Source organism: Hemicordylus capensis, chromosome 1, assembly GCF_027244095.1.
Source record: "Hemicordylus capensis ecotype Gifberg chromosome 1, rHemCap1.1.pri, whole genome shotgun sequence".
Lineage (NCBI taxonomy): Eukaryota > Metazoa > Chordata > Lepidosauria > Squamata > Cordylidae > Hemicordylus > Hemicordylus capensis.
Genome location: NC_069657.1, coordinates 282,535,460 through 282,547,832, shown reverse-complemented (window position 1 = coordinate 282,547,832; position 12,373 = coordinate 282,535,460). Strand labels below are relative to the sequence as shown.

At 45.2% G+C, this 12,373-nt stretch overlaps 2 long non-coding RNA genes across 4 annotated transcripts in view; one reads left to right on the top strand and one right to left on the bottom strand.

Moving 5' to 3' along the window:
* The window catches only part of LOC128339900 (uncharacterized), a 29,051-nt gene extending 21,041 nt beyond the window's left edge, over window positions 1-8,010 (top strand). The window contains exons 2-3 of the long non-coding RNA XR_008313310.1: window positions 2,476-2,545; window positions 7,457-8,010. This is a non-coding gene — a long non-coding RNA (uncharacterized LOC128339900). The remainder of the gene's footprint in view (window positions 1-2,475; window positions 2,546-7,456) is intronic.
* LOC128339899 (uncharacterized) overlaps window positions 1-12,373 on the bottom strand; it is a 109,007-nt gene that overhangs the window by 12,457 nt on the left and 84,177 nt on the right. The window contains exon 1 of one of the 3 annotated variants that reach the window (XR_008313309.1): window positions 5,228-5,345. The exons of the other annotated variants lie outside the window; for them this stretch is intronic. This is a non-coding gene — a long non-coding RNA (uncharacterized LOC128339899). Of the gene's footprint in view, window positions 1-5,227; window positions 5,346-12,373 lie in introns of those variants that run through there. 3 annotated transcript variants of the gene reach the window in all.

Genomic DNA, 12,373 nt, shown 5'->3' with positions numbered 1-12,373 from the left:
GAATCCAGTGCCTATGCAGCTAATTTTCCTGTCATATGACACAAAAAGCAAATCTTATGCTAAACAAACCCCCCAAATATTATCTCTTGCTATGCTATGTAAGGGCTCATTAGCAAAGAGGCAACTTGTAAATATTTACAAGCAATAATCTCATATTCATTCATTCCTCCTCCTAATGACTATTTAAAGAAAGTCAGGACCTTGCAGAAAATCAGATGCTGTGCCTGAACTGTGCTTTTCTGCGCATGTAAATATTAGCAAAAAGGAAATTAGCATAAAATGCAATATTGAAACTCATGTGAGCAGCATATCACGCTGGGACTTTGGCAAATACACATACAAAAAAGATCTTCGCGTACTGAGGTCACATGATTAGGTAGCAAAATAAAAGCAGAAAAGTTCTACCAAGCAAAGGACCCATTTAATTGACTTCTTGCCCTGTATATCTTGTATGTCCTCCTAAAAATCTTTAAATTGTTCCCATATGGTAGATATAGTGAGCTTCAGCAATGGAACTGTGTCATGTGGTGTTCTTCTCTTGCTAAAGTTCAGGACTATGTAAACTTCTTGAAGTGACTACTAGAATGTCACTCAGTTCAGTAGCATTTCTCATGAAAATATATTGGCAGGCTATTAGCCTAAATGCTGAACTAGGCTGCCTTGTACATGTTGTCATGAAATCTAACATCCTGATGTGGTATGTTCGAAGGGACTTTTTCTTCTGCCACCAACTTTTTCCTTTACGTCAGTATCTCAACTTTCATTTTTATAAGAGGTTACAGCCTTTGACACTGTAGAGAACAATATTACACCTCACAGAACCTAAAACCAAAAGCTTTTAGAATCCAAAATAGAATCCCATGATCTGGAAGAGCTATCCCTTATTTGTGTCAAGAGCAATTCCAGGCCCATAGTCCCAGAACACAGCTGGGTTAAATGGTCTGCCAGTGTCAGGAGATTCACCACAGTTCCTCATGAGCCAGGAATTGGTTCCTGGAAACCTAAAGGCCCAGAGACTCTTGGAGTCCTCTGTGTGATTGCTGTCAATAGAGACTGAGCCAGTCACTGTCAGGGATGGTGGTCAGGTTTTGCTCCCTTGACAACATTCTCCCAAGCCAAGTGCCATGAGGGAGGTTCCACGTATTAGTGAATTGCAGCAAATGTGTGGGGTAAAAGGAAAAAGAATGTGCCTGGGACAGCCTTCAGGCAGGAGACAGTGTTGAGAATGGCATTGTGCCCCTTCTTAACAGTGTCCTAGATTGCAGCCTTTTTATTTTGTGTTATATAATTCAATGGGAGCCTTTGAGAACTGAACCAGAACCTGTTTGCATGGACTTTACTGGCATATCACCACCTTGGGTTCCTTTCCTCAGTATAACATTAGGCTGTGTCAGAGCCTCAGAAAGGAACTGCCTTGTATCTATATGTAGCAGATGCACATCATTTAAAGACCTTGAGGACACGCAGTACACCTTTGTGTTCTTTCTTAATAAAACAACAGTGGGTTGACATTCCCCACCATGCTACAATAACGGAAGAGGCCCTGCAGAAGACGTCCAGAGGCTTTCATTGCTATATGATCCTCAGGGATATAGTCCTACAAGTGATTATTTATTTATTTAAAATATTTCTATACCGCCCAAAACTTGCGTCTCTGGGAGGTTTACAATTAAAATCATTCAAAACATTCAATCAATTAACAATTAAAATCATTTAAAAGATTACAGACTGAATAGTCCTTTAGGAGAGAGGAAAGAGTAGTAAAAAATCACTCCACCAGCACTCTCCGCTGTTGCTGGGCTATGGAAGAAGCACAGCTAGCTTTGCATACCCACAGGGCTTCTTCTACTCTTGTAGAACTGCAGGCAAAGTCAGCCAATATAAAAAGACAATACTATTGCCATCCAGACCATCACCTCTAAGACAGTGGCTGACATCCAGCCTAATGCTGCACCAATGCAAGGATGGTGTGCTAGCTAGCTTCACTAAGTTGGCCGCTTCCGTTCCAAACCAGTGTGGCACCAGTGCAAAAAGATACACTTGCACAACTGTAGCATGCCTCCTGCTGTAAGACTTCTACCTCCGTCCATGTATGTTGCAGGGAATGGTGCAAGCGATCCACTGTCCTTGTTGCATAAGTGCAACGCTTGCCCAAGCAGACCAAGACTACAAGAAACTGAGCATGACTCTGACTCGGAGCATCTGCTCAGCTACCTGACCCCCTTCTGTGTGTACATCTTTGTTCATTACACTAAATCAGTGCTTGTCTGGATGTCAGACAATGTCTGTTTATCTTGATGGTGTCTGTTTGAATGGCAACCAATTTGTCTAAAGAAAAAACGATGGGCATATTGATTGCTATTCAGAAGTAAGTTACCTTTATAAATATGTAAATAGTACACAATGAATCATCTAATATGTTTCAAATGTTTGTCAACTTGTCCATTTACCCCCCCCCCCTTTTTTTTTTTTTAGGGTGCTCTGCAAGCCATCTAGAACTTGCCAGGAGACCAGAGTTCCTTTGGTGAGGCAGATGGTGCTACAGGTTGGTTGCTTTGATGGACCTGTTGCCTGACAAACTAATGAATGGCCAGGAGCTTTCCCAGACAGCAGCCCAGTTTACTGTGAGTTTGAATTAGCCCCAGAAACCCAGTGCAGAAAGTGGATGTTTTTACCCCAGACATAAATTGAGCTAAGCTCCAATACACAGGGAAAACCCCAAATCATGTATGGAGTGCTCTCTGATATATCATGCAGAGTAAATCTGGCCAATATGACTTCAGAGTAAATCTGGCCAATATTGCACACTGTTAATGAAACTGCCTTGAGGGTGATTGGCCTGCACCCCCTAGTTCTGATGAATGTGGGGAATTCAGTGCAAAAGAGGAGACAGTTCCAATCAGCCTTAATTTGTACAAGCATATGAACGCAAGGAAATGGGATTGAGAGAGGGGTTTTAATTAAATCAAAAAGGAGTTTATTTAAAGCCAAAATAATAAGACTAAATAAAGTAGAAGCAATGCAAATATGTTTAGAAATAGACTATTGTAAGGCACATATAGCTTAAAGTTCCAGATTATGTGTAAATTCCCAGGCGGGCTAAAGAGATACTTTAAGACAGAGGGGCAAGGTTTCAGAAATAAGATAAAAAGATAGGTTCAGCCCTGAAGAAGCTGGGCAAGAGGCTATATCACTCTGCTGAACAGGGGACCCAGACACCCTTTTTTTGGAATGCATTGTGTCTTAGTCCTTCTTGGGTAGGAATGTGTGTCCATCACCTATGGCATTCAAGGCTGATTGTGAGGACAATTGAAGTGTGCAGGTGAGTTTAAAGAATATCCAGTGCTGGGAAGGGCTTCCCAATAATTCTATCAACAGTTTCGATAGGCACACTTTCAAAGTTACATCACTAACTCATCCCTATTGTAATGGAAGCTGCAGATAAGAAACTTGTCTTATCTGTCTTTTCTCCTGGCTTTTTGGCCAGGTATTGTCTCTTTTTGCGAGAGGAAGAGGGAAGTTTAGATTTCATTCAAAGGCTTAGATGCGAGACACTTGCAGTAGCTAGTCCTGGGAGTCTGCTTAGCTGGGCACCCTCATAGAGAGTGTGAAGCTAATCCCCTTTCCAATTTGTGGGGGCTTGCAGCAAATCTAGGGGCGACCAGTCCACTGCCAATTAAGCGACTTGTCCCCATGTATCACACAGACTGGGAGCTCACATTGTGGTGCAGCTCCTGAGCATAGCAAAAGTGCAATATCCAAGTCTGGAGATGCAGTTGCAACCAGGGAGGCTTCTGGAAGTGGGCAGAAATAAGCTCAGCTGGTAACACCACGCACTCTCCCAAAGTAAAGTCACCATCTAGGAAAGCTACAGGAACTTAACAAATAAATATTTTAAATAATAAAATAATAATAAATATAATAATAACATTCCTTGATGTCTATAGGATGCCTCCCCTTGTCTTTGGAAATGCTACAAACGGTTTCTCTGTCCTTCCACTTCAGTGAGTGGGAATAGTAGAGAAATAGATTGTAACAATTTTCAAGTTGGGTAGAGAAAAAGGAAGAGCTGTGAGTTTAGCTTAACTTGAAGCAGCCAGAGGAATGTAGGAGCCCACACTGTTGGGAATCTGATATAGCAGTTTTGCTGCCCGCTGTAGGAGTCACTTTGCTTCTCCTGTGCTCTGCTTCGATATTTTCAAATCAAACAGATATTGCAAAGAGATCATAAGCTTCCATCCATCCAAATGAAATGAAACTCTCTAGCACTGCCCCTGAACCTCTTGGGAAAGTGAAGAGCATGTAACAATATTAAACCAGCACTATCGCCCCACCACCCACCAGTTCAACAAGACACACTAATATGCAACGAGAGGGACCCAAAATTCATCCACTATGTTGGATGCATAAGGTTAAGCCCCATGGAGCATTAATGTTCTCCTGTACTTGCCAGTTTATGGGCAGTGATGATATACTGTGGGAGGAACTAAGGATACACTAATATTTTCTGATGCAGCCCATGTTAAGGCACAGGAAAATCCCGGAAGCATAAATGTATCCCTGAGCCCTGGGGTGATTTGCTAGGAGAAGCAATCATTCGTTAATACCCACACTGCAAGGAGGAAGCCAGCAAATTGTTCAGAGAACTGAACAAGATGATACATATGAGGGAAGTGGACCTTTAATTTTAATCCCCCAAAACCTTCTGTGCTCCTCCAGCTACAGAACATTTTGGGAAACACGCACTTTATATAAGAATGTCATGCTTGAGTAAGATTCTGCAATGATTCAGAAATCTCAGTGCGAGGCAGGGGCCCAGATAGCAGACTTGTTTTGATTGTCATCAGTCTTTACGCACAGAATTCTAGGTTAAAGATTAACAAAGGCAAGTGAACAGCAAAAGTCATTGGGGCAAACAGCTGAAGCACAATTTGCACATGTCACAGCAGAAATGGCTTATTCAGCTCTCTCACTACGTGAATGAGTTGACTGTGAAACACACCTGCAGCTAGGCAACATTTTCAACTGCAGTTTGTCTGAATATGAATATGCAGCTCTCTCTTCCCGCACCCCCCCCACACAAACACACATTCTCTTCCCCCCCCCCCCCCGCTTCAGTGGATGTGGTTTGGAAAGAACCTTCTACCTACATATGACGTCATGTCATCTTTTTTTTTTTGTAAGCCCCAGGTAACGTCAATGGAAACTCTAACCGCCAGCTACACACCTGGTGTTTCTATACTGTCCAACAGAGCTTATGGTTTCAGGAGCAATGTGTGAGAATCTTCCATAAACCCATCGACAACCTTAGACATGGCAAGAGAAACGTCTGCCTTACTGGTTTCTGCCGCTTAAATGCAGCCTGTTGAAAGGACAGGAAAATCATTAGTGTTTTGTTATGTTTTTAAGAACCAAAGTCATGCCCCAGTGGTCTCAGTAATAGTTAGTAGCCTACCAATAGAAAATCTTTTTCCTTGACTATGGCCAATGTTATACAGTTAATGGGAACTAAAAGAGGTATCAGAGTTCAAGCCTGCAAACAGCATAGGACATCTGACCAGGCAGCCCTGCCACCTAAATTCAGATAGCTTGCAGCTAGTTGTGACAGGTGTTCCCTGTAACAGGGAACCCCAGATGTTGTTGACTACAACTCCTATACTCCCCAGTCAAAGGTCATCACAGCTGGAGATTATGGGAGTTATAGTCAACAACATCTGGGATTCCCTGTTACAGGGAACACTGGTTGTGACTACTCAAAGTGAAACTCACTCTGTACATTCTAAGTGCCACTTTCCTTTTCTCTCACTTTGCATTCTCTGGGAAACAAACTTGACATCCTAAACAAAATATAAAGCTGAGCTCTGGTGAGCCCAGGCTTTCACTGCTTCCTGGTAATCCTGATGTACTATGCTTAAGATCAGTGTCAGAGATTCCCAACATAGGGTGCCCAGATGTTGTACTAAAACTCCCATCATCCCCAGCCATTAACTGGGGAGTTGTAGTACAGCATCATCTGGGGACCCAATCAGTGTTCCCTCTTACACAGATTCTCAGATGTTATTGACTACAACTCCCAGAATCCCCAGCTGCAATGCTTTTTGCTTGGGGATTATGGGAATTGTAGTCAACAACATCTGGGAATCCCTGTTAGAGGGAACACTGTACCCAAGGTTGAGAACCCCAATCTAGATGAAGATATGCCTCCAATCCTTTTAAGGGGCAGGTGGTGCTATAAAATTTTGTCCCATTGTAGCACTGATTTCAAACCCTTATTCTATGGTGTGTCAATCAACTCCATTTGCCTCCATTACATGAAAGTGAATCTCCCTTCCTGGTTCTGTTTCCCTTCCTAGAAATTTGCTCCAAAGCCAGCATCACATTCAGTCAATTAATGGAAAGCTAGAGCAATCCCAAAATGTTTACTATATATACTACATACATCCAGTTTACTATCACAACTCCCTGCTATATAAAATGCCCCAAATCAATCAGAAGCAAGTGAGGAGAGGTGGTAGCTCAATGACAGAGCACTTACTTCGCATGCAGATGGTCCTAGGTCCAATCCCTGACAACTCCAGGCAGAGCTGGCTGGGAAATACCTGTCTGAAACCCCAAGAAACCATTGCTAGTCATCATCGACAATCTGGAGTAGATGGACCAGTGATCCAATTCACCAGTGGTCCAATGCAGTTTCATTAGTGAGCAATGTCAGCACAGCAGTACTTGGATTACAGCCTGAGCAATCAAAGAGATATGGGGTCTGTTCCTTTGCTTTTCCCAATGATTCCCTTCCCTACTGATTTTAGGAGGTTAGAGGGAGTCTGAGGTTTGGCTAAATTTGAAGGAGGAATCATAGAGTGGGCACCATGATTAGGGGCCTCCCTGCCCATTCCCTAGAGATCTTTAATAGAACATTCTCAGCAATATCACCAAACTTCAATTCCCAAGTCAGATTCTTTGGAGAAAACTATGACTGTTAAACTGGCGGTGGGGGGGGGGAGCTCAAATAATGTTTGCAGTGTAGATCTGCCCTTCTTTGATACAGTGGGTTGGAACCTAACTAACACTCACAGAAGGAAGTTCATACAGGGAAAATTCCCCCTACCTCTCCACAGCATTTCTTTGAGGGCTAGGGGGCCTTTGGGAGCTATCCTGGGGGGCAGGGGACCTTCGGGAACAGGGTAGGGCACAGGAGAAGGGGAAAGTCACCTAAAATTGATTGGTGGCAGCTTATGTGAGTGCCACAATGTGCCTCCTCCTGATTTGAGGCTGTTTTCCCCTGCTGCTGTAGCCCCCTGACACTCCACTCCATTCTTAAGGGTCTGCTGTGGAGAGAAGGAGAGAAGGGGCAGGTGAGTTCTATTGTAGAAACGTTCTTCTACATGCAAAGGTTAGGATCCAACCTAATGTCTTCAAGCATATGTCACTTTCAGAAGGTCAAATGTTCTCTCTACAGGTGACTCAACTTATCTGGCAGTGGCTCACTTTTCTTCTGGAAGCAAAGTCTACACTGAAAGGCAAAATGCCAGGAGCCACATCCACATAGGAAGTAATTGGCTCAAGATCAAGGGATTAGACAAAGTGAAAGGTCTTATTTGTTATTTTTTGCTTTCATCTTGCAGCTTGGTAAGTGGAAATGCTTTGCTTTGGGTCTTCTCACATATCAGAAAACTCAAGCCACTGAAGGAACAAAGTGCAAGGGAGTCAAACTTGCATCACTTACACACTCAACAAGAATTATTAATCAATTGCCAAATAATCCTGAGGTGCTACATGCCACCTGCATTAATAAAATATATTCAGCCCTGGAAGAAGAGACTTGATTCCCTCTTCTGAAAAACTGCTTCATGCAACACCTCATTGTATGACCGAATGTGAATGTGCTGACACATGAAACAAGAATTTAAAGGTAGGAATGTGCACAAACCGCTGAACCTTTGTCCGCACCGAACCAGTTCAAAGGTGGTTCGAAGGTGTGGGGGGATAGCTTTAAGACGCGGGGAGGGTGTCCTTACCTCCACCACCATGTTTCTCCCTCCAGTGCTGCTTCCAAAACTGCTATCGTGGGGAAGCTATATACCCTCTTGCCACCCCGCTCAGCGTAGAAGTGGCCAGTGCACATGCGTGATGTGCACATGCATGCTGGCTTCTGGTATTACACTGACTGGGGCAGGAAGAGGGTATACAGCCGCCCTGCAACAGCAGTTTTGGAAGCAGTGCCGGAGGGGGAAATGTGGTGGGGGAGGTAAGGACACCCTCCCCACGCCTTAAAGCTACCCCCTACCCACCTCCCAGGTGTGCACAGAACCGGTTCCGTGAACATCCCTTATTTAAAGGTGCTAAGCTCAAGCTTAGTGGGAAAGGTTGTGAGTTTCAGTCAGAAAATCAAGCGTCAGGAGCTGGGAACCTGAAGGCTGCTTTCTACCAAAGCTTCTATTAACCCAACGTTCTGAATCATGCAGAGAATCTCTCCCTGAGAACAATGTTCGTCTCTCAAGACAAAATCTGTTCTTGTGGTCAACAGGGAGCCAGGGCTATGGAGCGTGTCTCTGTGGAGGATGGGGCTTATAGGTGCACTCCCATGCCCAGGATCACTTAAACACTTGAATAATGTTTGTGTCACGCTCAGGGACATTCCATGAGGCAGGGTGAGGCGGTCATCTTAAGCATGAATGTGACAAGGGACGCAGGAGGCAACAGACATCCCCCAAACCTGTCCTCAAGGGTGCACCTATCTGCAAATGGGTGTGTGTGCGTCATATTGTCCTTTGCCTCAGGCAGCAGTATGCCTTGGTCTACTCCTGGCCTCACGGCTTCTCTGGATGCTAAAATTGTCATATTTTTAAACTTTTAGAATTTTTATTGTATTTGTTACAGTATTGCTTTCATATGTGAGAAACACGTTGGAGTTGTTTTTTTAACGGAAGGGTGACATACCAAATAAATAGATTTTATTTATTTATTTATTTATTTTTACATTTCTATACCGCCTTTCGTTAAAAGAAAACCCCAAGGCGGTTTACAAAAATAAAAACATACAATAAAAAGCAGTAAAAACATCAAGCTAAAAACAAGCATAAAAACAAGACAACAGATAAGATAGATGATAAATAAATAGATAAATAATATGTGAAGAACAAATAATGTGAAGAACAAATATTGTGAAGGGTAAGAAGCCATCACCACTCCATATCTCTTTCCCTCCTGCCTCTTAAAATCGAGTTCCACACCACATGGCCTGACATCATTATGTTGTGTTGCATGGGTGGGGCAGTTGACAGAAGCCAGGTGGGGGTCCAACCAGGTAGATGGGGAGCAAATTAAGAAGCAAGGGTCGGGGGACATGGGGGTCCACACAGCAGCAGTCTAGCAATTCTCCAAAGTGAGGTCAAGCAAAGAATGGGAAGAACAGTGTCCTTTGCACAGATCCAGGAAGATAGTGGGGATTGCTGGGGCTGGTAGCTCACCACACCGCCTCAGGAGCCAGGAGGGCTGGAACCGTACCCATAAGCCCAGTTCAGATTTAATGTCAAACCAGAGTTGACAGAGATTGGGACTCCAGTATATCCAAATGCATGAAATTGTTGTTTCATGGCAAAGGCGACCTCTGATTTGCCTCATCAATCTCCAAATTGAACCTTCGGTTTTCACAAAGTTTTTCCCCCAAGACCTCTGTTTTGGCCGCCAAAGCTTTAAATCCAACTCTGAATGCTGTCATAACTGTGGTTTCGTGCCGATTCTCAAACCACAATCACAGAGGAGGTGGCGCAGACCCGCCCAAAAACATGGCTGTCCTATGCCAGCAGCACTTCTCGCCAGCCGCCTCTCGGAGAAACAACCCCGCCCCTCCTGTCACCTATCCAACTATGGAGTCATCCAGCAATAGGGCAATTCCACATCTGACTGCAGCCTTGTCATCCTCACAGGAGCCATTCCCTATTCCAAATCTGTCCCTTGCTCCCCCCGTCACCTGGCAAGCAGGAGGGAGAGTGGACATGTTGACAGGTGAGGCACCAAGTACTTTGCTCCGCAAGAAGAAAGTGGCAGAGATGTATGTTAACAAGAACAAGCACTCCAGTTGACTACAGAAGCAGGGCACACCACCATCACAGCACCAGGATGGGAACACATGGTGGTGTGGGTGTGTGGGAGCAGGGCTTGGGTCCAAAAGGCAGCCCCAAGCAGGGATCCTGGAACAGCCAAGTTCTGTTGTTTTCACTGAAAGGTTGGGGAAGGGGTGCCCAGACCCATCCCCTTGGGGGTAAATGGTTCCTAGGCTTGCTCATGAGAAGAACCATCTGTGAGGAAGAGGCTCAAATGTACCAGGTGGTATTCTCATTGTACTAAGTAGTACTCTCGGTCTATGCTGCAGAATTAGCCCATTATCCCACGGACCACTTTCTCACAAGAGGGCAAGGTGACCAGGGGCTAGAGATTGAGCCAGGATGCTCTATGGAGAAAAGCCACAGGGACATGTACATCGGTGAGTGCTGTCCCAGCCGTGGCAACTGCCACTAAGTAGCTGCCAGCGCATGCCCCCTGCCAGCCCATTCACCCATGTGGATATGTGCATCCTTGCGTGCACCCCTGAACGCATGCCAGCTGTCCTGGGGCAGCTGGAAACCAGGGATCCCCTCTCCTGTGAATCCCTGCGCCCACTCCAGACCAGACCTAGGAATTTTGAAAGTCCATCACAGAACCCAGATTAGGGAAGGAGGAGCTAGTCCCTTCCCCTTTGAGGTATTTGCACTCCCTAGGCTTACTCATCAGAAGAGCCATCTAGGAGCACTAATTTAAAATGTACAAGGTGGCACTCGAGTGCTTGCCTCCCATTAGCCCACAGACCGCTCTCTCATGAGAATGCTAGGTAACCAGGGGCTAGAGATTAAGCCAGGATGTTCTATGGAGAAAAGCTGCAGGGACGGGTACATTGGCGAGTGCTGTCCCAGTCATGACAACTGCCGCCAAGTAGCTGTCAGAGCATGCCTTCTGCCAGCCCATCCACCCATGTGGATATGTGCACCCTTGCCTGCACCCCTGAACGACGACCCCACTATCCTGGGGCAGCTGGATTCCGTGGCTGGGCAAGGTAATTGAGAGGGTGGCAGCCTCCCAGGTCCAGACAGTCTTGGAGGAAACGGATTATCTAGACCCATTTCAAACTGGCTTTCAGGCAGGCTATGGGGTGGAGACTGCCTTGGTCGGGCTGATGGATGATCTCCAATTGGGAACTGGCAAGAAGAAGTGTGACTCTGTTAGTCCTTTTGGACCTTTCAGTGGCTTTCGATACTATCGAGCAGAGTATTCTTCTGGAGCGTCTGATGGGGTTGCGAGTGCAAGGCACTGCTTTGTGGTGGTTCTGCTCCTACCTCTCAAGCAGGTTCCAGATGGTGTCCCTTGGAGACTATTGTTCTTCAAAATCTGAACTATTGTATGGTGTCCCTCCGTATTGTCTCCGTATTATCTCCTGTTGTTACAACAGGAGATAATACGGAGACAATACGGAGGGACACCATACAATAGTTCAGATTTTGAAGAACAATAGTCTCCAAGGGACACCATCTACATGAAACCACTGGGAGAGATCATCAGGAGATTTGGTGCAGGGTGCTATGAGTATGCTGATGACATCCAAATCTATTTCTCCATGTCAACATCATCGGGAGGGGTCATAACCTCCCTAAATGCCTGTTTGGAGGCAGTAATGGGCTGGATGGGGGATAACAAACTGAGACGGAATCCAGATAAGACCAAGGTACTCATTGTGCGGGGTTGAAACTCGGGAGATGAGTTTTACCTGCCTGTTCTGGATGGGGTCACACTTCCCTGGAAGGAACAGGTACGCAGGCTCAATGTTAAAATGTTCAAAACTGCAGCAAGATTTTGACAGTGTAAAATCAGCAGAACTAAAAGACAAACAATTACAGCTAAATAGAATGCTGGGGAGCTCAACAATATATCTGAAAACGTGTCTTTTAAATTTTTTTAAAGAGGTCTAAGATTCAGGCAACACTAGCTGAAAAGGGCCAGCCCTACCATGAAGAAGAAACATATGAAGCTGCCATATACCGAGAAACATAGAAACATATGAAGCTGCCATATACCGAGTCAGACCATTAGTGCATCTAGCTCAGTATTGTCTACACAGACTGGCAACGGTTTCTCCAAGGTTGCAGGCAGGAGTCTCTCTCCGTAGGGATGTGTACGGATCCTGCGGGGGCTGGTTCCATGGTGGGGGGGTGGCTTTAAGGGTGGGGGAGGATGCATTCCCCTCCCCCAGCTGTATTTCCCCAGCTAAAAGCCCGTTGGGGCAGCAGCGTCCCTCCCTGCTTTCCCACCCCAATGTTATCCGGAAGTAATCAGAAGTAGCATC